General features: G+C 42.5%; 1 protein-coding gene across 1 annotated transcript in view; it reads right to left on the bottom strand.

Annotated features, from left to right (window-relative positions):
* CAMTA1 (calmodulin binding transcription activator 1) overlaps positions 1-27,290 on the bottom strand; it is a 1,602,965-nt gene that overhangs the window by 900,589 nt on the left and 675,086 nt on the right. The window lies entirely within an intron of this gene.

The following is a 27,290-nucleotide window of genomic DNA, read 5'->3' as shown; positions in this document are numbered from 1 at the left end:
ACAATTGCACTTGTCTGATCACAACCAAACATCCCTATATATTAAGTCCACAAACAAACCACCAGGACAAATACCTCAGCAGCCGGGGCTCTTCATAATACCTGTCACGGCCTATGGTGTGCGCTGTGACACTGTTGCTACACTTGCGGTTGCCCGCGGCAACCTGTTGCTGTGTGTGCATGCGGTGGCTGTGTCTCGGCCTTCTGGGTGATTGCCGTGACATGGTTGCCACGCATGTTGTTGCCTGCGGCAACGTGTAGCTTTCTATGCTTGTGTGTGCACTTCCCCTTTAAGTGGCTTCCTTCCCTTGTCTGGTATTGGAAGGGTTAACTCCCTTCCTAGTGTTTTGTTAACACTGGGTTTATGTGTGTGTGAGTGTGGCTGCTTGGGCTATTTAGCCTCTGCTGGATGTCTGAAGCTGAGGGGTACTCCAGCCATGGTGTATGCTGGAGCTATCCTCCTGGTCTTCATATTCCATCTGTCCAGTGAGGGCCACCCTTGTGGTCATAGAAGATGTTAGATGTTTTTATGGTGTCTCACGTTTATTGCAGCTACGGGTGTCCTGGGCTCCTGTGTGGTTTGTGGTGTGTGCTGTGTCCTTTTAATGTTGGTGTGGACACCAGCACTTGTGCACGGGTTCCAGTCAGTGTGTCTGTGGCAGGTAAGTGTGTTACTAGTCTCGCTTACATGCCATCTCTATAGCTGTATGTGTTCCCCTCTCCTTGCAGCCTGGCCTCAGATAGAGACTCCTGTTCCTCCATTACTGGGATGAACAGGTCGTCTCTTCCCTGCTCCTTGGTAAGGGATTACCAGGGCGACTTAGGGTCTTTAGGTATCCTGAGTATGAGTCGTCCTACCATCGGGGTCCGCTCTTACGGTGAGGAGTCAGGGAGAGGATTAGGGATGTTGTAGGAGGTGACCTGCTCCCTTATTACTCCTTTTGGCCAGGCTGATCCCCTTTACCCTTTGACACCACACGGTGGGGGGTTTCCCCCACTCCCTGCCGTGACAGTATGATCACAATGGCTCCTTGCTTGGAGCCTTCGGAAGAGGGCCCAGCATGTGTCGCCTGCCATTTTCTGGCGCACATGCTTATCCTCCGGAGGGAGGGTGAAAGGCGAGATGCTGTTAACAGTGCGGTTCCCTGTGAGAGTTGGTTGTAGTTGGTGTGAACCGTCACTGGTGTTTGCATCCCTCCTCGTCCATTCCTCAGTGGTTCAGGTGCGTGGGTTGTGTGCTGGATGCATTCCTTGGTGTACTGGCTGTGTGCTGGTTTGGGATGCATGCCGGCAGCGACCTGCTGTGAACCGTGTCTGAGGTGGACGCAGCGTTTCTCTGGGCTGTTTGGTGGCTGGTGCCCTGGTTCCTGTTTGTTGTTCCAGGGGCTGGCGGCAGTCTTAGAGAGACATCCTTGCTCTGATGCTGATCCTTTTACTTTCCCCTACACCCCCCGTCCTGTTATTTTTTTGGTGTTCTGTTTTGTTCCCCTTTTTTTTTAGTGGGGGGGCTTTGAGGGGTGGGAGTGTCACGGCCTATGGTGTGCGCTGTGACACTGTTGCTACACTTGCGGTTGCCCATGGCAATGAGTTGCAGTGTGTGCATGCGGTGGCAGTGTCTCGGCCTTCTGGGTGATTGCCGTGACATGGTTGCCACACATGTTGTTGTGTAGCTTTCTATGCTTGTGTGTGCACTTCTCTTTAAGTGGCTTCCTTCCCTTGTCTGGTATTGGAAGGGTTAACTCCCTTCCTAGTGTTTTGTTAACACTGGGTTTATGTGGGTGTGGCTGCTTGGGCTATTTAGCCTCTGCTGGATTGTGTTCATAGATGTTTTTATGGTGTCTCACGTTTATTGCAGCTATGGTTGTCCTGGGTTCCTGTGTGGTTGTGGTGTGTGCTGTGTCCTTTTAATGTTGGTGTGGACACCAGCACTTGTGCACGGGTTCCAGTCCGTGTGTCTGTGGCAGGTAAGTGTGTTACTAGAATCTCTTACATGCCATCTCTATAGCTGTATGTTTTCCCCTCTCCTTGCAGCCTGGCCTCAGATAGAAACTCCTGTTCCTCCATTACTGGGATGAACAGGTCGTCTCTTCCCTGCTCCTTGGTGAGGAATTACCAGGGCGACTTAGGGTCTTTAGGTATCCTGAGTATGAGTCGTCCTACCATCGGGGTCCGCTCATACAGTGAGGAGTCAGGGAGAGGATTAGGGACGCAGTAGGAGGTGACCTGCTCCCTTATTACTCCTTTTGGCCAGGCTGATCCCCTTTACCCTCTGACACCTCACGGTGGGGGGTTTCCCCCACTCCCCGCCGTGACACTACCTCCATCTTATAAGTGGTCCAAGACATCGGCTCAGAAATATAAAGAGATGCACAATAAACCAGAAATCCAAGAGATGCTCTACTACTTCAACAGCAAGGTGTTTGAGATAAACCCAGAAGGAGTCAACCAAGCTGCAAAAGATCTTAATAATATATTTTACACAATGTCAGAAATGGCTGACCTGAAAATGTATTGCCACCTGAAGCAAAAAGAAGATAACTCCAACACTTGGTTTGATGAGGAGTGCGGAGCTGTACGGAAGACCTTGAGATCGGCCTCTAAAAAAAGCATAGAGATCCCAACAACACCTACGGGAAGTCTATGACACAACGCAAAGGCAATACAAAACCCTCCTCAGAAGGAAAAAGCAAGAATATACCTCAACCAAACTTACACAGCTTCAAAATGCCCTCCAAGATAACTCCTTCTGGGAACTATGGAACCACCTGGGCACAAATAAAAAGAAAAACAACCTCCATATTCAAAACAGCAACATCTGGCTCCAGTATTTCAGAGACCTCTACAGAGACATCCCAAAAGAAGAACGTAACCCAGACCAAGAACAAATGAGGTCAAAACTGAAGAGCATGGAAGAGATACTTAAATATTTCCAAAACCCGCTAGACTCACCCATAACACTGCAGGAGATATCAGAGAGAATATCAACCATAAGAGGCACAGATGGCATCCCACCCGAAATGAATAAGTACAGCCCACCAGCAATACAGGCAGCCATAGCAAAACTGTACAACATTGTGCTAAGCGCTGGCTACTTCCCCCAAGCTTGGAACCAAGGTGTCATAAACCCAATATACAAGAGCGGGGACAGGCATGACCCAGCCAACTACCAAGGGATATATGTCAGCAGCAATCTGGGGAAACTATGGTATTCCAGAGAAGGAAAACAAAGTTAACCACGCCCCCTACCTTCACACTACACAACCGCCCTCTTACAGCCACCAACAGGTACACCTGCCTAGGCCTGATAATTGACCAAACTGGGAGCTTTAAATCAGCCATTGAGGCGCTGAAAGACAAAGCATGCAAGACCTTCTACAACATCAGAAGACGACTGTACCACCTCAAAGCACCTGTGAGGGTCTGGTTTAGAATGTTTGACTCTGTCATTACACCAATCCTCCTGTATGGCAGTGAAGTCTGGGGTCCTCACATGTACCCCGACTGGTCAAAATGGGATTCCAGACCAACAGAAATATTCCACCTGGAATTCTGTAAGCATCTCCTCCAGGTCCATCGGAGCATCTCTAACAGTGCCTGTCGAGGGGAGCTGGGAAGATTCCCTCTACACTTTTACAATACAGAAGAGGGCGCTATCATTCTGGTGCCTTCTACATGGTAGTAATGAAGGCTCCAATCACCATAAAGCCTTGCTACACCAAGGTATCCCAGGCAAGGCAAAGCCCCAAAATCAACTTACTGAAACCCAGCCCGACCAGAAAATCACCCCACACCACCTCACAAAAGCCAGTATCAGGAACACAGTAAACAAGAGACAAGAGGAATATGTCAGTGAATGGAGGAAGGAGGTGAGAGCATCCCAGAAGCTGACGGTGTACCAGAGCCCGCAGAGAGACTACAAACTGGCCCCATATCTGGAGAAACTAAGGAACCCCAGATCCAGAAAATCCTGAGCCGCTACAGACTGAGCGCCCACAGCCTGGCCATAGAATCTGGACAGCATTGACAGAGCTACATGCCTAGAGAAAGCAGACTGTGCCAGCAGTGCCACCTGGAGGCGGTGTAGGATGAGGCCCACTTCCTGATATACTGTCCAAAATACTCAGCAGTGAGGGACATCCACTTTAGGAGACTCTCTGATCTACTCCCAGACTTCAGCTCCATGGAGGAGGAAGAGAAGCTGCCCATCCTGCTGGGACAGGATGAGAACACTGTGGACATAGCAGCATAATACATCAGTGCCTGCCACAGACTGAGAAAAGCCTGATATGCCATGGACTCCTATACCCTGATCCGGGGTGTGTCCGCACAACCCCCCTCCCCCCGTCATGATACGCCATGGACTCCTATACACCGACCCTGGGTGTTTCCCCATTTCTCAACCCTCTATTTCTCACATGCTTTGGCAATACTAATGTATAATTTTTGACCTGCCAATGAAGCTTTTTTGATTTGATTTGATAGATAGATAGATAGATGATAGATAATAGTTAGATATGGTATAACTAGATAAAAAGATAGAGATAGATAGATAGATAGATAGATAGATAATAGATATGGTATTATAAAGCATTTCCCCCCCCCCCCCCATTTAATAACATAAATATAAGCATTATCTTGTAACCACCTATAGAAGTTCTCTGGATCTGTTAATAAATATGTAAGTGGAATGTAATAAAACTGAAGGAGAGTTATAGCATGCTTTCTGGGCAGGAGAAGAGAACTTTTTAATCTGATATTTCTCACTATCTAATTATGAATATTTACCCCCTAATCTGTGGGTGAAAAGTGTGAGAACCACATGCGCGCCCTTCCTGATAAAGCAGCCAATATTCACTTATAATAAAATTAGTTTGCTCGCTAGATAGCAGCTAATCCATCAAACTCTTCCCTTTTATAATTAACTCAGCTGATCAATTTTACATGATCTATGTTCCTTCAAAGTGGCAAATCCAAGCTAAGGAAGTTTGCCATCTGCTCTCACCAGTAAGCAAAGTCAAGATTTTTTATGTGGTGTCACGAGCAGTCCCATCATCTTAAAGTGCACTGAGATGATTCTGTATATGAACTTATCTGGAAAGTAGTTTATGCAGCCGGCAAAAAACAAACCAAGCTCCATCTTTGATTGTCTTTGACGATATAGTCAACCAATTGTGGACACAGAGAGCAGAGGGCCCCTAGAACAGTATATGGATCCCTATCTATTCGACAGCTCATCAAATAATAACCTCCCCCCCATAACAACTAATATTGGTGATGTAAGAAATTCATTTTAGATCTTAGGAAGTTGCTATCTGCTTTGAAGGACACATTGGCCCCTTTATCTACTCGGCCTTTGTGCAAGTGCATGGGTCACACATATGATATACCAGCCACCATAGTCGGCAAATAGAAAATCCAATAGGTATGGTAAGTGTCAAAATTTGTTAAATTTTATGTGGATTTACCTTTTATTTTTTATTTTTTGTTTGTTTTAACTTTCTACACCAGGGATCGGCAACCTTCAGCACTCCAGATGTGGTGAAACTACAACTCCCAGCATCCCAGCATGCACACTTGCTTAGCTGTTTTCAGAACTCCCATAGAAGTGAATGGAGCATGCTGGGAGTTGTAGTTTCACCACATCTGGAGTGCCGAAGGTTGCTTACTGCTGTTCTACACTATAGAATAGTGTTGATCACGAATATTCGAATTGTGAATTTTTATCGCAAATATCGGCACTTCGAGAATTCGCGAATATTTAGAATATCGCAAAATATATTCGTAATCGCGAATATTAAATTTTTTTAAAATACCAGTTCATGCGAATTTGTATGCGAATTTTCGCAATCAAGAAAATAATGCCTAGAGATCATGAATTTGTGAATTCTCAAATATATGGCGAATATTCGCCCAAATATTCGCGAAATATCGCAAATTCGAATATTGCCCCTGCCGCTCATCACTACTGTGTTTCTACAGCCATCTTCCCCTGTTCAGTCCAGCTTATTAACACACAAATATCCAATGCTAATATATATGCAACTTAAATCATGTGGGTGTTCAATAATAATGAATATAATCTGTCCTGGGTATTAGGACATATGAAGTGCTAATAATATCCATCAGCAGCAGCTCATCTGCTTGTTAATGGTTTACAGCTTGTAGCAGGATATTTGATAGATATTAGGCTTTCCGATTACAGTGATTAAAGTGAGAGCTTCCTGAGCCACACTTGTGGATGGAGTTGACTAATGGTTTGACTAATGGTCCTGCCCCTGCTTGCCCACATTGGGGAAACAGATTTTTAGCATCTCCAATGAAAAAAAATTATACAAGAACCCAAAGGCAGACTGATCGTTTGGTAATTAGGTCATGGTTGATGGCCTATGTGTCATGCCCTGCTCAGGCTATGTGCGGAGGTCTGACAGGTTAGCAGCACGTGTGTAGCCTTTTGTTTTTGTTTTGGAGTTGAGCTATATCCGCCTCCCTTCAGGTGCACTGGGTGGGGTCGTTGGTTTGAGTTTAAATTACTCCCACTCCCAGTGTCCTGTGTGGGTTATAGCTTCTGAGCTTCCTGCTCAGTAAAAGATAAGTTGGTTTTGTGGTTGTCTGTCTAGGCTGTTAGAGAGACGCCGGCCCCCTCCAGGTCTGATGGAGCAGGCTGCCTCTTTCCCCCTTTCACCATCTTAGGGATTTTAGGGAATATTCAGCCTAGGCATGGTGACACGTTTATTCCTACCTTCGGGGTCTGAATGTGGGCTTAGAAGTCTAGGGAGAGCTGGTAGGGATTGTCAGGAGGTGACCTTTATCCCCAGCTTCTTGCCTAGACACTTGCTTGTTGATATTCTGTGTATATTGATGGTCTAAACTCCTAGAAAACTCTTTAAAGTGTAATATAACTGACTAATGGACAGAAGTCTCCCTCTAGTCATAGTGTCACGGCGGAAAGGATGTCCGCCGTGACACTATGACTAGAGGGAGCCTTCTGTCCATTAGTCAGTTATATTACACTTTAAAGGGTTTTCTAGGAGTATAGGCCATCAATATTTGTTCAGCAGGAGATCCATACCGATCAGCAGAATGGAGGGTGGCCTTGGCCATTTAAGGGCACATTTGCTAATCTATAGGGCGCTGTGTCTACTACTTCAGTTCTATCCACACAGAACAATACAGCCTCTTCATTCTGCTGATTGGCAGGAACACTTGTCAATCCCATCAGTGCTTCTCAAATTCAATAAATTACGCTCCAATCTCCAGTGGTTGGTAAGTTTCCATGATCGCTAATGATCCCAGATTACTCTGATCCTTCCTTGGGCCCGTTCCTATGATTGCCCCTTGACTGCGTGGCCTTCATTGCCCTCAGTTCTGCAGTTCTCTACTCTACAACCACATTTCCACATTTCTCCTCAGCATCTTATCCAGTCTATTGAAATGCATTGTTCACTTTTATTTTTATAACTTGAAAAGAATAGCATTTTCAAGCACTAATGATAGGAATAGTATAAACTAGACACAGATGTACTGTACTGCAAGCAGATTTCCCGCAGCTTGTACATTTCCTCTCACAGTTTTGCCAATAAAATGAAATTGCCTTTAATATTTCAGTCTTAGGTGTCTCTTATGAGTAGAATGTCGGCTACTGAATGGTTCCTTTCTTATTTTAGAAAATCAGGCATGGCAAGGATGCTTTCCTAGCCATAGAGGCTTTTTTGGAGGACAATTTTTATACTTTACCCTGTTTTTTTATTTGCTCTTTTTGTTCAGTCAGATGAAAGCCTCTGGTTTTATCGTGCTTGATGAAAGCAAGTCCCATCATCTCTAACCTGAGCCAGAATTGGTCCATTCCAAGGCAATGGTCGAGTGAGGGCCCACTGCTGACCTCAAGGGCCCTGTTGAAGCTAAACACTGTTAGCACCAGAAAGTAAATTAGGCCTTTTTTTATATATATTTGCCCTTATGGGAGCAGTGGAATTTGTCAGATTCTCATCATATTTTCTAGATTGTAGCCGGATCGCCGACGCTCCTCATTTTAGTTAATTGTGCCGGCCGGCATTCAGGCAGTATTTGGCAATGCCGTATCTATAGAGCTCCGATGGACTGTTCCCTGCTGGTACAGCCAGTCAGATCTGTTTAATGCTAGTAACTAGCCTGACATATAATACAGTAAGTTAAATGCTGGTGTTATTTACTTTTTGTGTACCCGGAAAACACCTTTAAGTTCATATTGTATAGGAGCATTCCTATATACAAAATTGTCCATACTTACCTTTCCTCTTGGCCCAACATATCCCAAGAAGAGTGAGATTTTGTGATACTCTGTCAGGAGATGTGTACGCTAGTATATTTCTATATGGGGTCATCTTGTTGATGTGATGTCAATTGAAGCCTGTTAAGAATTCTTCTAGCATATCAGGGTAATGTAATGCATTGTTATTGTGAGAAACTGAAGACCTTGAGATCAAGTCATAAACATCTGAATTTGGACATTTTTTAATCCGTCCTATAAGGATAAGAATTATAAAGGTATTACCATTATTGACCACAAGTTCAGGTGGCAGTGCTACAGCTCATATTTAAGAATGCAGTGATAAAACCTTGTCCTTATTTCAGATCTCAGGCAATGGATGCCCTTATTCTTCATAGTATTCATCCATATTTAGGTTAAAGAGAGAGATGCTGTTGCATTTGTATGCTTAGAACCCATTATCGACCCAACGGTCAGATCAATATAAGTAAATAATATATGTTACAAACTCAATCTCAATACAGAGAACATTGGCTTGACTCATCGGGTTAGCAATCATGAATCTTTATTGGACCTTCATTGGTTAATATTTATGGAGCAAGGCAAAAAAAATGTAGTGAAGAATTGTTACAAAAAGTGTAAAAACAAAAAAAAAGACAAAAACAAATTTCCATTCATTCCTAATTTATGCTGATGGTATTTTTATAAATTCCAAGCATGGCTAGGTTTGTTTTCTAAGACTAATTAGGCATAAGGTACATATAAATTACAATACTTCACACAGGTTAAGGGATGCACATTACACAAAAAAAACTAAGTATATTTACATTGAAGAACCAAACAAACCAATTCAGGCTACAAAATGTAATCTTTAAATAACCAGTAGACATTCCCTCAGTAAATGATGGCTACATAAGCATAAATTCATCAATAAAAAAATACAAACAGTATAAAGAGTATTGGAGCAGAGACTACTTTATTACTAATTATGAGCAGCTTGACATGCCCCAACTCTTCATAAAATAAATGAAGTCCAATTTTAATATCTGCTTGCCTGGCTTCTAGATAATAGGCAAATTTACTTCAAGGTCACATCTCATTTGTCAAGTCAGGGGTTTTAGCTGCACGTGTGGAAAGTCAACAATGAGTGCGTATTACAGTTTAGATTCACTGTGAGCTCACAAGTAATATGGGGCGAGATAATAAGCTTATGGAGCGGGGATTGGGAGTCATTGATTATCAGACCCTATAAAATTTGGTCTTTAAAAATCTAAAGGAAGACCTAATAGGTTGCCATGTTGGCAAAGCTGCTAGATATATGCATGCAGCGCTGAAGGTTTGAATCCCGCCAAATTGTTGAAATAATCAGTCGGCACTCTGAAAGAAGGTGGTGCTCGTATCCTGGGTTGCAGGCCCATACATCCAAGTAGAAAAAGTGGATCAGCAAGCTTGTTTGAAAAAGTCTGTTTAGCCAAAACACGTCACATTTAGTAGCGTCATAGGGCGAGTGCTGATCCACTTCTACTTGGATCCAACCAAAGACAACATCTGCATGGAGTTTGTATGTTGACCCCGTGTTTGTGTGGGTTTCCTCCGGGTACTCAGGTTTCCTCCCACACTCCAAAGAAATACAGATAGGGAACTTAGACTGTGTGCTCCACCTGGACAGCTTAAAGCTAATGTCTATAAAGCGCTGCAGAATATAGCAATGCTATATAAGTGAGTGAAATAATGGCATCCTCTTGAACATGGCTGCGTTGTAAGGAAGGATAATACAAAGACCATAGATTTTTCTGGCCCCTGCTGTACCTCCATAGGCCACTGGTTTCATACAGAAGCATATGCAGGTTATTCTCATAGATTCATATAGTAATCTCCCCAGCAGAGGAACAGCCAGCCGGAGTTCATCATATCCAGGATAGCCAGAAAGGGCCGGAGCACCGCCAGGCCCCAGTAACTACAGTGGGATCCCGTAGAGATCCAGCCTATTTCTGGCATTAGTGCTGTGATTTGGTCAGCCTGGCCGAATCCCAGTACTAATTCCTCTGCCGGGACAGCTTTTTTTAGCACTAGTGTGAAACTAGCCTAGCGGAGTTGCCCTTACATGGCACATGAATTGACTAAAGCCATTTAATAACATGCCATAGGAACTCTCAGTACCAATTTTGGGAGATCTGGGAGTCTCTAGACATACATACTGTATATAGAAAGGATGGAAATCCTGTGGCCATTATTATACCCATATTTGTTATACTATTCACATATGATATTGACTGATATCGGTGCTGAGTCAAAGTTTTTGGTTGCAGAGCTTTTAAGCAATTTTAGTACGTGTTAATCCAGAATATTCTTTACCATTCTAACATTGCTCCATGGACCCGCGATATTAGGAGTTGTTTTATGGATCCTCACACTGTGCCACTGCTTTTGATATGAAAGTAATACTGTTGCCTGGAAATTGAACATTTTTTTCCCCCTCGGTGTCACAAGCAGGCATGTGGACAATTAAAAAGATCTACAGTATAAGGGATCCACCAAATAAATCACAAACTTTGGTTTACACTAGGTAGGGGTTGCACTGTTAGACTGTTATGCAGAATGACAAACTGTGCAGAACGACTAAGTTCTGCTCCATCTATAAATGGAATTTCTTTCATGGATTATTTAAAAGACTTCTGCCACATAAGGAATTCTAAACTATGTGGGTAAAATCGCCAGCATTGCCATTGCTAAAATTGATATCCTTTGTGGTCATCACAATGAAACCTCTTTGAACACAGGGTGCCGCGTATCAAAGAGAAAAGAACAAAGGTTGCTTTCTCCTGCTCCCAGGCCATATAATGGTGGCATAATCAAGAGTGCAATAGACAATTCTGTAGAATGCGTGTTCAAGGACATGTTGCAAATAATCAATGTCCAATGACTTCTCTCAAGCAATGCTAGCTCCGGTAATTTAAATATATATTTTATAGCATAATATTTTTCCACACATCTTGTTTTAAGATGGAGCACAGATTTCTAATTTCCATAGGAGCTTAAACGTCTAGCTTCTACAATGCTATTTACAGGAATATCACTATTACATGTTAATACTGCTCCATATGTACAACAATAAAACTACTATAATGATTCTCTTATGTACAAAAATAAAACTACTATAATACTGCTCCCTATGTGCAAGGATGTAACTACTATAATACTGCCCACTATGTACAAGAATATAACTACTATAATAGTGCCTCCTATGTATAATTATATAACTACTATAATACTGCCCCCTATGTACAAGAATATAACTACTATAATACTGCCCCTATGTACAATAATATAACTACTATAATAGTGCCCCTATGTACAAAAATATGACTACTATAATGCTGCTCCTATGTACGGAATATATCTACTATAATACTGCCCATAGGTACAAGAATATAACTACTAAAATACTGCCCCTATGTACAATAATATAACTACTATAATACTACCTCCTATGTACAAGAATATAACTGCTATAATACTGCTCCTATGTACAAGAATATAAATGCTATAATACTGCCCCAAAAGTGCAAGAATGTAACTACTATAATACTGCTACTATGTACACAAATATAACTACTATACTAGTAGAATATAGCTACTATAATACTCCTCCATACCTACAAGAATGTGTCTACTAGAATGCTGCCCACTATGTACAAGAATATAACTACTATAATATTACCCTCTATTTACAGGAATAGAACTATTAAAATACTTCCTCATGTGTACAAGAATATAACTGCTATAATACTGCTTCCTATACTGCTCCCTACGTACTAGAATATAGCGTATATAATGCTAAAACTAGTACAAAAATTCTAGCTACTAAAATACTCTACCTGTGTACAAGAATATATCGGCTGTGTACTTAAATATACTAACATATAACTATTATAATAGTTCACCCCACATACTAGGCATGAACCTCGAAAGTAGTGGTTTCTTTGTTAAATAGCCCTTTTATTTGATTCTGGTCAAATCCATTCATGTAAATTTGACTGACCTGCAATACCAGAACCAGCCACAGACAACAGGAGTGCCATTATGGGCTGTAAGAGCTTGTTTTTCCATATAGAGCTCCAAATCACCTGAATATTGACGTACAGATAAATCATCAAAATCTTCCTGCCTGCAGGCACCACTGGGACTGGCTTAGTTTGTGGTCACCTCCCATTAAATCCCTACATTTACATACAGTATATGCCAGAAAAGCCACATTTTACTAGCTTAATTCAATATCTGTGGGATCATGGAGTGTTGTAGCAGACAACATCAGAGAGATCCACTTGCTATAAAAGTATTAGATGTAATCTCATTTTATGAGCTAATATTCCTACCTGCAATGACTAAATGATATGGATTCCTCCATGGCCAACTGTGAATGAAAAAGGGCAACTTTTTAAAAGTAGTCCACTCTAAAGGACTCATCTTACCACATCCCACAAAGCTGTGATGGTGGTATAACTCAGACTATCTAAAAATGTCCTAGAATTCCATTAGCCACCAGAAATTGCAGACCACTGACTCTGGATTAACCTATTTCACATTTTGTAGGCCTACTCTGATTATGGAGTTGTCCAGTGTGAGGGGAAATAACAATACTTTGCAGTTATAATGATAATATTTTGGACTGGAGGCCTTTTACTCAATGCTGTTACAGATATTTTTCTGTCCTTTTATCATATTCAGGAACTGAGTCAGCCCTTCTTGAAGAGCCTCAGTTTATGTGATAAATTCCCTCTAAATATTCACACTAATATCAGATGCATGAAAAAGATACACATTTTTCAGGTGTATAATATTTTACATCATGTCAAACAGAAGATTTACCATTCTTTCCTATTCAAGGCATCAAATAAATCCCAGCAAAAGGGAAGGGAATGTGATTTGTATCAAAAATGTATATTGGTAGAAGGACATGGATTTGAAGATCTTTGTTCTTTCATCCTAAAATGGATAAATCTAGAACCATTAATGGTGTAGGAATGTTTGACTAGTTTAGTTGGGCAAATGATCAGAAAAAGGCATGTAGATAGATAAACACTGTACATAAATAGATGGCATTTGGGAAGGTGATATTGTCATGGACGTTCCCGCGACAGGTGCCAGGAGATCGGTGAGACTGGCAACACGTGGTTTGATCTGACATGTTTTCCATTTGGATCAAATGATGTCTGTGTTGTTTTTGGTGCTTGCCACACCTTCTTTCCCCAGGTGTGGCTATTAGGGTAATTTGCTGCTCCTACAATGCTGTGTGGTTTATAGCTTCTGTTTGGACCTTTGGATAGATTGTGGTTGGATCTTGACTGAGTTCCTGGTGCTTCCATAGCTCCTTTGAAGTTAAGTCTTTCCTTTCCCTTTTGTATTTTGTTTGGGTTCTGTGTGTTGCATTTCCCTATTGTTTGTATTAGGTCTGAAGGAGACTCCTGTTCGTCCTTCCTTTTGGAAGAACAGGTAGTCTCGTCCCTGCCATTAGTACCAGGGTCTTATAGGGCTTGATAGAACTCTAGGTATTCTTGTGTATGAGCTCACCTACCTTTTGGGTCTGTTCATACTGGCAGTCAGTCAGGATTTTGGTTAGGGTTTTCACTAGGAAGTGTCCATTTTCCTTCCCTAGTTCTCAGACCTGATTCCCTGTTCCCCCCTTCCCTCCTATGCTCGGTGTGGTGTTTCCCTTCTACACCAAAGCGTAACAGATATCCAGTCCTGATTGAATGCATCCAATTAAAAACTGGGTGGTAAAACCTGCCTAGGACTCTACAGAGGAACTGCATACAAGTGGAGACAAGAAGGTCTTCTGTACCAGTTGGCAAACCCCACACCACAATTGGGTGACATAATTTTTTTCATGTTTCAGAGTACCTTTCTCCTATCTATGTAATTGTAGATAAATGGATCAATTTCCAACAGTCATAGATCCAAATGGGGACCACAGTCAATTCCAAAACTGACCTATTTTGGATTTGAAAGTAAGGTTGGAAAATAAAATATCCAATGGAAACCCTTATGAACTCAGACAGAGCACATCAACTCCATACTTATCAACCCCCATGACTGCCAGCGCTGAAAGGCAATGGTGCTAACCAATGGACCACCATACCTAAACTACATCAAGCCTATCTTCTAAATGGCAATCTAATCTACCACTATTATGAAGAAGCAGTCTTTTTAGGTAGAAATTGTTTTTTGGTATGTGTAAACAGAATTTGTGTTTCCAGCTGAAAGTGCTATTTTCCTATTCCTAGTCCCTGAGAACAATTTGAACAGCATGGCATTTGGTGCCCTAAGCCGAAAAGCAGAAAATATTTCTCTTTGCTACAGAAGGAACTCTTTGCCTTCACAGTATACTCCATGCTGGCGTTTGTTGTCAAACCAGTATCCTACAACATTCGTCTGATGCACAACAAAAAAACCTGTGCTGAGCTCTATAATTACCCCATCAACCGTCTACTGTCCCGAAAACCTTCCCGTTGTTTTATGTAGAAGCTTCCACTGCTTACTTTAAAATGGTTATTTTCTTTCATTTTACAATCTGCATAAAAAACAACAACACAAGAACTCTCAACACAAGACAAATTAAGAACAAGAGAAGACAATAGAACTCAGAATCAGCCGAGCTTTGAGGAATGGCACTTTGTAACATGTCATATTTTTAGTGCCATAGGACCAGTAAATCTTAATTCCATAAGAACTCTTCCATAAAAATCAAGAAAATATATGCAAATGTCTGCACATTAAGAAAAAATTGGTTGGCAGGAGCATTTCAGAATTATTAAGCAAGTAGGGCTACACAGAACTTTATGGATTTGCCTTGCAAAGCTTGAAATATGAGTTTGTTTGCAGCATGTTACTCATTACTGAATACAAAGCAGATGTTGACTGAGACATTCCACAATAGTCAGCTAACTACCCATTCATCCTAATGTCTTCTCAAAATGCTAAAATTAGTTACCACTAGAGATAGAAAGGGAATTCAACATTAGATCTTTAGATCTAGGGCATTGTTAAAGGGGTTGTCCACTTAGTGCAATATGTTTTTGTAAGACGAGTCTCTCGATGAAAAACTGATCATGCGTTACGTTATCTTGCTACTGGGACAACTGCCAATCAGTCATGATCTGTGGGGAGAAGACAATGTAGTGGATTTATCATTTAAAGGGGTTGTCCATTTTTTATATTGATGATGTATCAAGTGAATAGCAAAGAGTTATCTCATTAAAGTGAATGGGATGGTTTAGTAGTAATTACACCTGCTCATCGCTGCAGTTGTCATGGGAGCAGGTAAAGAGAAGGAAGCGCTCATAGGGGCGCTGCAGTCTCTCCAAACCGCTGATCAGTGGGTATCCGAGAGTCAGCCCCCAGCTGATCTGATATTGATGATCTATGCTGAGGATAGATCACCAATATAAAAAAAAAGTAGACAACTCCTTTAAATATGCCACTTTTGTATCGTGAAAAAGTAGCAAATTGCACATTTGTGACTTTTTAAAAGCCACTTACGCAAAAAGTTTTGCGCAAGTGCCATTTCTCCGTTGGCCTCACCACTTTCCCAAAAAAGGGTCGTGGTGAGGATGGGGAGGGGGTGGGTCCAGCGGCCATGGAACATTTATCATCCTTTACGAAAGTTTTCTGCAATAGTAGAAGACTTAAATCTACAACAGTCAGGGGCTGGCATAGACATCAATATAGGCACACAGACTAGGCATATGCCTCATCATAAAATAGGGCCAGCATCCGCCAGCATGCCTGGTTATTATAGACCTGAGTAGGCTGCTGGTCTATAATAACTCTGGTCCAATAAGTTTTCAATTGTCCTCCAGCCCTGCCACAGGTAAAATAAAGCATCACATGGTCCCCATTGAGAACAATTGGCTGTCTATTGTAGGAAATCGCAAAGGGCCGTCATTGACGGAAGATATGTTTTTACCGAGGTTCCTGGCCTTGGTGAGGTAAGAGACGATAATTTTAAGTGTCAGTGGCAGCTACTGCTGACTGAAACTATTGGTTATTTAGTGTGGCTTCAAAGCCGATCCGGGCTGGCTCTTACTGGGAGCAGCCAAAGTGCAGGGTGGGTGGCTGTTCCCCATGTTCCAGGCCGGGTTTCGGTTAGGGATATAAAACCCAGCCAATCTCTGTGTTGGAGCCTGAGAGTTTGGGCCGGGATTAAGGCCTGCTATCTTGTTTGGATGAAAGCACGTGGACTTCTGTTTCACCAAATGACTTATGTGTTGCTGCCTGGTGTGAACAAACACCAGACTCAAGGTGACTGATTGTTCCTTGAAACTGACTTTTTGTTGTCACTATCCTTATGTGTGAATAAAACACTGTACTGTGTAAGTTGAAGACATTGTCGTTGCCTCTATACTGGGTACGCAAACCTGTCTACCAAAGCAAACCTCCACAATTGGTGTCGGATGCGGGCAAACGTAGTGAGGCAGGCCTGAAGGCCAAAATCTTTTCGTTTTTCCCCGGCACAAGTGCATGTCCTACATTAAGGCGGCAAGGTTACAACCCGTGTCCCCTGACAAAATGGAGGTGGTCGTAAACGCCCTCGTGGAGGCTAACATGCAGCAGCGGGAGGCTAGCAAGCAGCAACAAGAAACGAATCAGCTGCTATTGCAACATGTAATGGCATTGCAAGCGGCAGGAGTGTCCCAGATGGTCCACGATGCCCGGAAAGCTGTCTGCGCGGCGATTCCTAAGATGATCCCCTCGGATGACAGCGAGACCTATCTGGCGGTCTACAAAAAGGTGGCCGTGAGGGAAAAGTTACCCCGAGAGTAGACCAGTGGGCTGAGGTTGTCGCTCCGTTCCTGGCATCTGCTCCCCAGCAAGTATTTTTTTATCTCCCTGATGATCAAGCGGCCGACTACCCGACAGTAAAAGGTGAGATCCTGGCGAGACTCAGGCAGAATGTATTAGTCCGGGCCCAGCGGGTGCATCAGTGGGAATTTAACCCGGCTGAACCCGTCAGACCACAATATTATGATTTGCTGCACCGATTGCAAAAATGGCTGCAGCCTGACATATTGACTCCCACTGCTATGTTGGATCGGCTGTTGGCGGATGTGTTTTGGAGGGCTTTGCCGGACCCTCTCCAGCACTGGATCAGCCAGGTGTCTCCGGATAATGCCTAGGAGATGGTTGACCTGGTGGAGTACTACGAGGCCACCAGAAATCTGCAGGGGTTTCTTTTTGGGAGGGGGCCTGCCAAACCCCAGAAATCTCCACTCCAAACCCGATGACTGGTGCCAGCCAAACCCACCCGGGACGTACCCCCTGCAGACCCAGCACCGGTGGTCTTCTGACGGTGTCACGAGCCTGGACACATAAGAGCCGACTGTCCCCATCGGGGTGAACCCATGGATACCAACTATGGCTACCACCACTCATTGTATGCCAGGAAGCTGTGCACCACAGGTACCTCCAAGACTGTAGACAATAGTCACCTGTGCCAGGTGGAAGTGGGGGACAATCTGGCGGTGGCACTGCTGGATTCAGGGAGCCTGGTGTCCCTGGTAAGAGCTTCCCTGGTGCGGTCCACGGAGTATACTGGCCGAAAAGTCGGCATTGTCTGTATTCATGGGGACTTAAAGGACTATCCCACCGCCCTGGTCTCTCTGTCAATGGTGGCCGGATGAGGTGGCCGTCGCCACAAAGTTACCGTATGAGTCAACAATTGGGAGAGACTTCCCTGGTTTCCCGGCACTATGGCCGGATATGAAAGTTACTGATACCCAGGAGACAGATGTAACCCTAGCAGAATGGCTCTGCTCAGGGGGGAGGCCAGAACCCTGGGAACCTGAGTCAGAAGGGCCAGCAGTAGGGGTGACCATTACTTTGGTGGAAGAGGGGGAGACAACCCCGCTAAGTATGATGTCGGGAGACATGGAGGACTTGCCGCCGGGTCCTGACCTCAATGTCTCTGGGGATAATTTTGGTACAGCACAGCACCAGGACCCGACTTTATCTCGAGCCTGGGAAAATGTGGTAATAGTTGAGGGTGAACCGCAACAACCGGAGGCCGAGTCTATGTTCCCCCATTTTGTGGTTTCAACAGGAGATTCTGTACCAGATAAATCAACTATGGGGTGAACATATTGAACAGCTGGTGGTGCCCAAGGTGTATCGCATGCTCGTGTTGGAGTTAGCCCACCAACATGTTCTTGGGGGACACCTGGGCCAGCAGAAAATGCAGGAATGGATTCTACAGCGGTTCTACTGGCCCAATATGTTTAGAGAGGTGGATAAGTATTGCAAGTCTTGCCCAACCTGCCAGATAACCAGCCCCCAGCCACATTTCCGCAGTCCCCTGGTCCCTCTCCTGATTATTGAGGTTCCATTCGAGCGGATCGCTATGGATCTCATAGGCCCAGTACTGAAGTCCGCTAGAGGGCACCAACACATCTTGGCCATCCTCGACTACGTCACTCGGTACACGGAGGCGGTGCCACTGCATCATACATCAGCCAAACTCATAGCTAAGGAGTTAATGGAGATGTTTTCCTGAGTGGGTCTGCCTAAAGAGGTTCTGACTGACCAAGGGACCCCTTTTATGTCCAAGGTCATGAGAGAACTCTGTAAGTTGCTCCACATAAAACAGTTGCGGACATCTGTCTATCACCCGCAAACGGATGGCCTGGTGGAGAGGTTTAATCAAACATTAAAAAATATGTTTGAAAAAGTGGTATCTAAGGATGGGAGGGACTGGGATCTTCTTCTGCACTATATCATGTTCGCAGTGCGAGAGGTGCCCCAGGCCTCTACTGGGTTCTCGCCCTTCGAACTGCTATACGGCAGACACCCTCGCGGTCTATTGGACATGGCCAAAGAGACGTGGGAACAACAACCCACACCACACAAAAGTGTTGTTGAGCATGTCACCCAGATGCAAGGATGGATGGAAACAGTGTTACCTCTGGTTAGGGAGCATATGGAGGCAGCGCAGCAAGCCCAGAGTAGGGTCTATAATCGGCAAGCTCAGGTCTGGAACTTTAACCCGGGTGATCAGGTATTGGTGCTGGTACCAACCGTAGACAGTAAGTTCCTAGCTAGGTGGCAGGGGCCCTACAAGGTACTTGAAAAAATTAGAGCAGTAGAGTACAAGATACATCAGCTGGGGAGGCAAAAGCCGGAGCAGGTGTACCATGTGAATCTGCTCATACCCTGAAAAGTTAGGGAAACCTGTACGGAAGTAAGCCCACACATCCAGGGTTTCTAGGGGAAGCGGATTCGGTCCCTCTTTCTGAAGCAAGGGAAACAGCTGTCACAGTGAAAATTGCTGACATCCTTTTTTCTAAACAGGCTCAGGAAGCCAGCGAGTTTGTTAGTCGGAACACGGATGTGTTCTCAGACCTTCCTGGACGCACTTCCATAATCCGACATGACATTATCACTGAGCCTCAGGCAAAAGTCCAGTTAAAACCATTCCGGGTACCCGAGGCTCGGCGACAAGCCATCGCGGAGGAAGTGCAGCTAATGCTACAGCTAGGTGTCATCAAAGAGTCAAAAAGTGAATGGGCCAGTCCGATAGTCTTAATACCCAAGCCAGATGGGACATTGCGCTTCTGTAACGACTTCTGAAAACTGAATGAGGTGTCCAAGTTTGACACATATCCCATGCCCCGAGTAGATGAGCCTATTAAAAAGTAAGGCCAAGCTCAGTATTTTTCTGTGTTGGACCTCACTAAAGGGTACTGGAAGTTACCCTAGATGGAGGCTGCCAAGAAAATAACGGCTTTCATCACGCCAGAGGGGCTGTCTCAGTTCAAGGTATTACCCTTTGGTCTAGATGGCACTCCCGCCACGTTTTAAAGGCTAATGGACATTGTACTCCGTCCACATCGTCGGTACGCTTCGGCGTACTTGGACGATATCATTATCCACGCACCGACGGGGAAAGTCACCTACCTAAAGTACAGGCTGTAGTGGACTCCCTTAGGAAGGCTGGCTCAACCACTAACCCAAAAAAGTGGACAATAGGGTTAGAAGAGACCAAGTACCTGGGGTATGTAATTGGGCGCGGGATTATTAAACTTCAGGTAAACTAAATTGAGGCAATTCGGAATTGGTCACGACCGGTCACTACTCTGCAAGTAATGTCATTCCTGGGAATGGTGGGATACTATATGAGGTTTGTCCCCCACTTTGCTACAGTCGCTGCACCATTGACAGGCCTTTTGAAGGGACGCAAGTCAGTGACGGTCCAGTGGAATGAGAAGGCGGAAAAGGCTTTCTCTGCTATGAAGTCGGCCCTGTGTGGGTCCCCGGTGTTGGTTATGCCCGACTTCAAGAGGGAGTTTGTGGTACAGATAGATGCCTCTGAAGTAGGCCTCGGATCTTTACTCTCTCAGGACATCAATGGGGAGGAACATCCCATTGTTTTCCTGAGCCGCAACCTTACTTCAGCCGAGACTTGGTACAGTATAGTGGAGAGAGAGTGCCTGGCCATCAAGTGGGCACTCAAGTCTCTCCGTTATTATCTGTTGGGGAGAAAGTTCCGTCTGGTAACCAACCACTCCCCTCTCAAGTGGATGAGCCAAGCCAAAGAGAGGAATACTCGGGTTACCAGGCGGTTTTTGTCTCTACAGAACTTTAAGTTTTCCATGGAACATAGGGCAGGCAGGTTACAGGGAAATACAGATGCCCTGTCCCGGGTACACTGTCTGGCGGGTGTTCACCCCCTCATGGTTGAACAAAGGGGGAGGTATGTAGGAAAGCGCAAGGGGCCGTCATTGACGGAAGATATGTGTCACAGAGGTTCCTGGACTCGGTGATGTAAGAGCCGGTAATTTTAAGTGTTATCGGCAGCTAGTGCTGACTGACACTATTGGTTATTTAGTATGGCTGTAAAGCTGATCCGAGCCGGCTCTTAATGGGAGCAGCCAAAGTGCAGGGTGGGTGGCTGTTCCCCATGTTCCAGGCCGGGTTTTTGTTAGGGATATAAAACCCAGCCAGCAATCTTAGCTAGTGTGGATTATCCTCCATCTGACAGTGGCGCTTTGCCAGTCTCTGTGTTGGAGCCTGAGAGTTTGAGCCAGGATTAAGGCCTGCTATCTTGTTTGGATGAAAGCACGTGGATTTCTGTTTCACCCAAGAACTTATGTGTTGCTGCCTGGTGTGAACAAACACCAGACTCAAGGTGACTGTTTTTTCCTTGAAACTGACTTTTTGTTGTCACTTTCCTTATGTTTAAATAAAACACTGTACTGTTTAAGTTAAAGACTGTGTCGTTGCCTCTATACTGCGTCCGCAAGCCTGTCTACCAGAAAAAAATCCCCACACTATGTAATGCATGGAAGCAGTAAGTTCTCACACTCCAGAGTTCCCCAGCAGGTTACTTAAAAAAATGAATTCTGTAGACCCAGAACACTCTTTACACAAAGGGCAATTTTAATACATAAGAAGAGGATACTTTCTAATTAAGGTTTTAAGAGGCTTTTATGTTTTGAAAGTATTCCTTTTCAATAGAAGGGTGGAGCGGAATTCCCAAAACATGAAAATGAAAAACTTTTTAAAAGATTTATACTAGAGATGAGCAAATTTCCTAAAATTAGTTTCAGGTTCGAATCAGCCAAGAAATTCATTTCAGGTACGGATCAATTCTACCCAAATTGAAAGTGCTTTAAATGTCTTCAATTATATCGAGGTAGCATTTGCACAAGTGCCTTGGTGCCTATAGGAACTAGAGACCCCTCTGCCACATATGAATACACTAGCTATAGGAATAGCACATGGAAGACCCTTGTTAAAGATTTTTTGGGGCCATTAGCTTCACATTATACCTCTGAATGGGTCTCAGTTTGTCAAAAGGGAAATTTATCATAGTCTATGCTGACATCTCTAGTTTTCCCTTAAATCGTAACTAACACAATGCAATAAAAAATCATAGCCCACCAAAAAGATCCCCAACTTTGAACAGCAAGAAATCTTTCACGAGCTGGTTTAAGCCTAGTTAAATTCAATAGTATCTTTCGATTCCATCAATTACAATCAAAGCACAAATCTTCTTAGAGTTGACATAGGGTACTTTCACACTAACGTTATTCTTTTCCGGTATTGAAATCTGGTAAAGGGACTCAATACCGAAAAAAAACGCATCAGTTTTGTCCTAATGCATTCTGAATGGAAAGCAATCCATTCAGTAAGCATCAGGATGTATTCCGTTCTGTCCCTTGTCCAGTATTTGACCGGACAAAATACTGCAGCATGCTGTGGTATTTTTTCCAAGTCGAAATCCCGGAACACTACTGCACTTGGCATTAATTTCCATAAAGATGTATTAATGCCAGATCTAGTAACGAGTGTTCTGGATATTGCCGGATCACCGGATCCGGTTTTCCGGTCTGCTCATGGGCCGCGACACAGGGGAAGTGGGTTTCTCTTTTGATCTTTCAAAAAAAAAGTAATACCGGATCCGTTATTCTGAATGATACCGAATGAGACGGATCAGGTATTTCTAACGGATCAGGAAAAAATTGCCTTCCGTTTGTATACGGAATGCCGGATCCGGCAGGCAGTTCCGTTGCTGGAACTGCCTTCCAGATTCTAAAACGCTAGTGTGAAAGTACCCTTAGAGCATGATGATCAAAATATCAAGCTTCAGTACAGTGGTCCCTCAAGTTACAATATTAATTGATTCCAGAATGACCATTGTATGTTGAAACCAATGTAACTTGTGTAATTGGTTCCAAAGCGCCAAAAGGTCATCCAAGATAAGAGAAAATGAAGATTTAAGAAAAATAAGTAGATAACTAAGACAGATTAAATAAATCCTTACATGAGGAATAAAGGCTAAATAGCAACTAATACAGCTATTTTACCAAAGAAGTTGCATTGATTGGTTGGATATGATTCTGAGACATTGTATGTTGAGTCTAGTTTCAACTTACCATGAGTCAGAAAACAGCATTGTATATTGAAAATATTGTATCCTGAGGCCATTGTATCCTGAGGGATCAATGTACTTCCTACTTGACAAAATGTAAACATAAAAGAAATTGCACAAAATCTGGAAAGTTTATCTTTTTTATCTCACTTGCCCTTCCTTGTGTTTAATGTCATTGCTTTATTATCATATTGCGCCAGTGGCAATCGATGTCAATTAGGACAATGTTTTGAAAGCCAAATGGGATGTGAAGAGGTGGAATATGACACTGAAGGCAATTGATGTAGAGCAAATTTCAGAACAAACACAGTAAAATAGAAAATTCTAAAACTATATTTCTGTGTTTTTGTGTTTTTTTTTTCTTTATTACATTACCCTGCCATTGGATAGAACATATGCATCTATTTTTGCAGATTTAATTTTTTTTTCCAAAGAGAAACAAAGGTGGAAAAACTGTGGCGTGTAATAATTTATCTTTCTCTTATGCTATCATACACGCAGCAGCTCTCAAGGGAGGCATTAACATTACCTCTATCTATTCAAACAACATATTTCCAAAACAGCTGCTCTGAAAGATTATTTACAGCATAGGCCTTGTGTGCCTATAGAAAAAAAATGGAAAGGATAACGAAAAAAAAAATTAAAACAGAAAATATTAATTTAAGATTAAATTAATGTATTGAGTCTATGATGATAGCTAAATATGAATGGATTTATATTACCATATTTTTGTCTTTTCTATTTGTGTGTTTTATACCAGTAATATGTAATATTTACAGCACTCTACTTTAGATGAATTCCTAAACAGTATTTATAATTTGAGATACTTGGCAGTAATGAGGCATACATTTTATAATTCAAGATACTTGGCAGTAATGAGACGTATTTAGACAGCACATTTCTAAACATTCTGTGAAATCCCACCTTTAGGATACCCTTGTATTAACAAAAGCAGAGAAGGACTACAAAAGTATCTCTTCCATTAGAGAACCCAGCATATCAATGCATGTTGGCTTTCAGTTTCCACTGCCTAGTCTTTCATTTCCAAGAATTCATTTCAGGTCGACTTAGTCATCAGATTTGAAAGTGGGCTGATTGCCCTGAAAAGTCATGAATGCAGGTCTCCTAGGATTATATCCAACCACTTTTAAGCTCTTTAATCCCAAGAGAGCACTGGTAATGTCAAATTCACAGCAACATATATGGCTGTGGGTAAATTGATGGTAACGGGTGGTATCAAAGAGTCTGTTTGATAACACCCTTCACTGTCTGATTTTAAGAAAATGAAAAAAAGTTAAAAAAATATCCCTTTTTGTATTCTGATCTGTAAAATGGTGGCCACTGTTTTCAGTGATTCATACAGGGCCAATCACAAAAGATTCAGATTTGCCAAATGAATTGAATTTGTGTAGAATCGATTCACTTGTACAGTTAGCACTGAGGCCCATAAGCTTCCTGTTATATCTCTGGTCTCTTGTCTGAGTTGGTCCTATTTCTTTGCCCCAATTCATTCACTTTAAAGTGTTAAGACATCTGCTATTCTTACTGAATGTTTACCAGGCAGAAATCAAAAGAAAACTAAATTCTGTATATTAACTGATCAAATACATTAGATCTCAAATGCTGGAGGCTGAGAACAAGTAGTAATTAGTTGTAGCTTTATTTGATTAGGATGACAGTCGGCATCGAAAAGCATAGTGAAATCCTGATCCATGGCTTTGCCAACTCTGGTGAAAGCACAGCATTTGTTTCGGAAAGCTTACTTGGCTCATCCCGTTCGGCATTACAACTGGCCCACTTGCCAAATTGCCGGCTGCCAGAATTCTTAATTACCAGTAAATACGTCTGAGATCAGTTCTATGTTGGAGGTAGAAATACTTGTTTGAGCCTTCACCACAAGTTTAAAAGGACAAAACAATGTGAAACAATTTAACTTTTAAGATTTTTTTCTTAAGATTTTTTTCTTGACAGCAGAAATGTATGGCTTTACACTTTTCAACCCAAATTTTTTATTTAGAGAAAAAAAACATAGATGTCCATGAAGTTTAACATTTCACATATACTTTAAAATGTAAAGTTCACCTCCAGATTAGTTTTTATTCCATATTAATTTAAAGTGAAAATGATCTTAGGGTGGGTTCACATCACGTTTTTGCCATGCGTTTAATGTATATGTTGGGAAAAAAGAGATATAAAAGTGTAGCACACCATGCTTTCCCATCATGCAGAGTCTGGTAGAAAAAAAAAACATATACGTTAACATATAGTTTTATTTTTACAATGGAACTCTATGGTGATGGATGCCACTGTATGACATCTGTCTGAAGCACCCATTAACATACTGTGTACATTTTTTATATTTGTTGAACCCAGCCTTACCTGTACCTAACTCTATGAACAAGTACCCTACTCCATAACCAACTCAAACCATATATACATATACAACTATCTAATGACCAGCATAACCCTAGCCCCATACCCAACTCCCTTGAAGTAAACCCAACGCCCAAACCCTTCAAAGTGTTCATCAAAACTGGACAATAGAATAAAGCTGCAAGTCTTGTAGGACCAGTTCCAGAGTTTTCCACACCTAATAGAAGATGAGACAGAACTTATATACAGTAATACATCTCGGTCAATAAAGGCATGTATTTATTGCAGTGCTGCTTCATCTACCTAACCCAATACCCAGCTACTTAATCCTAAACTCTTATTCTGCTCCCTAACCTAATCATTGTACCCAACTCCAAGATCCCAATTCACAGTCACATCCACACAACCACTTGATTGTTACTAAAGAGTTCAAGAGTTAAAATTCATAGGGTTACCCTTAGAGACGTTCAAGATGTCAAGTGAACATTTAGGGGCAGGTAAAACCTCTGGATGGTTCATCTGGTGTCCCATCATGTATTATTTTCTCAATCGTTAGTCAACATTTGAAGAACCAGTCCAGGTCCCAGGCCAAAAACTTACTTTTTATTAAACTTCAGTCTGCTGACTTACTGTGCTGAAAATGGAGGGCTGCTATGTAAAGGTGGGTTTAGACACTCTGATGTATGAAGCTTTCCTTCGTAAAATTCAATTGCTTATTCAGTGAAGGAGACCGCTGCATTTAAATGCAGAGATCTCCTTCACTGTATGAGGACGAGGGATCGCTATTGCGATCACTTGTCCCCATACAGAGTCATTGTTTCTGAGCAGCACATTTCTGTTTAGACATCACGATCTGCTGCCCAGAAACGATAATTGGTGGGCTTGCACGAACGACAGGATCACCCAATGAACAAGTGTTTAGGCTGCACATTTAGACAGGCAGTTTTTTGGGAACAAGCATTCACAGGAACATTCGTTCCTGATGATCTGCTCGATTATTGGGTAGTGTAAATCCACCTTAAGTGGCTCTTGTTTGGTTGGCCTCAGGCCATTTATTTATTACATGGATGGCCATTCTTCTGTTCTTGTACTACTACATTTTGCCTGTAGTAGCCGCTGCAAGGAAAATCTCTGGCTAGCCATGATGCTCCGATCATCAAAGCAACTTTAATCTGAAATGGGGTTATACAAACTCTAAAAATAATCCTGGAAAGACAAGCCTCCATGTTATATGGTTCATAATCTGGTCTCAGCACTTTCGTTCTTATTGCCCATGCATAATAAAAATAAAAACAGGGAATGAATTGTAGAACTATCTAGAATTTATAAAGTTATTTCGGAACAGCAAAGCAAGATCATTATTCACAGTATTTAATAATCACCATTTGCTGAGTCTGGAAATTTTCAACATTATCGTAAATAAAGCAGAAAAAGTAAAATATACATGTGATTAATTAATATGTACATAATCATAACTTTCCACTGTTTATTAAAACAGCCTCCGTGTAAGACACTGCCTTCTTGGTAGTGGTTTATTTTTAATAAAGTGGCATTACAGGTACAACACAAGTTTACACATAAACACACACAAATATACACAGACAGCCACATAAACACACACATATATATATACACACACACATACACATTCCACTCAAATACACACACCACACATATTGTCATCAACTTTTAAAATATAATTTAACAAAAATTAAAATCTTGTTTTTCTCCTGGTCAGAGATTGGAT

Source organism: Bufo bufo, chromosome 1 (assembly GCF_905171765.1).
Source record: "Bufo bufo chromosome 1, aBufBuf1.1, whole genome shotgun sequence".
Taxonomy (NCBI): domain Eukaryota; kingdom Metazoa; phylum Chordata; class Amphibia; order Anura; family Bufonidae; genus Bufo; species Bufo bufo.
This window is presented reverse-complemented; position numbering and strand designations above follow the sequence as displayed.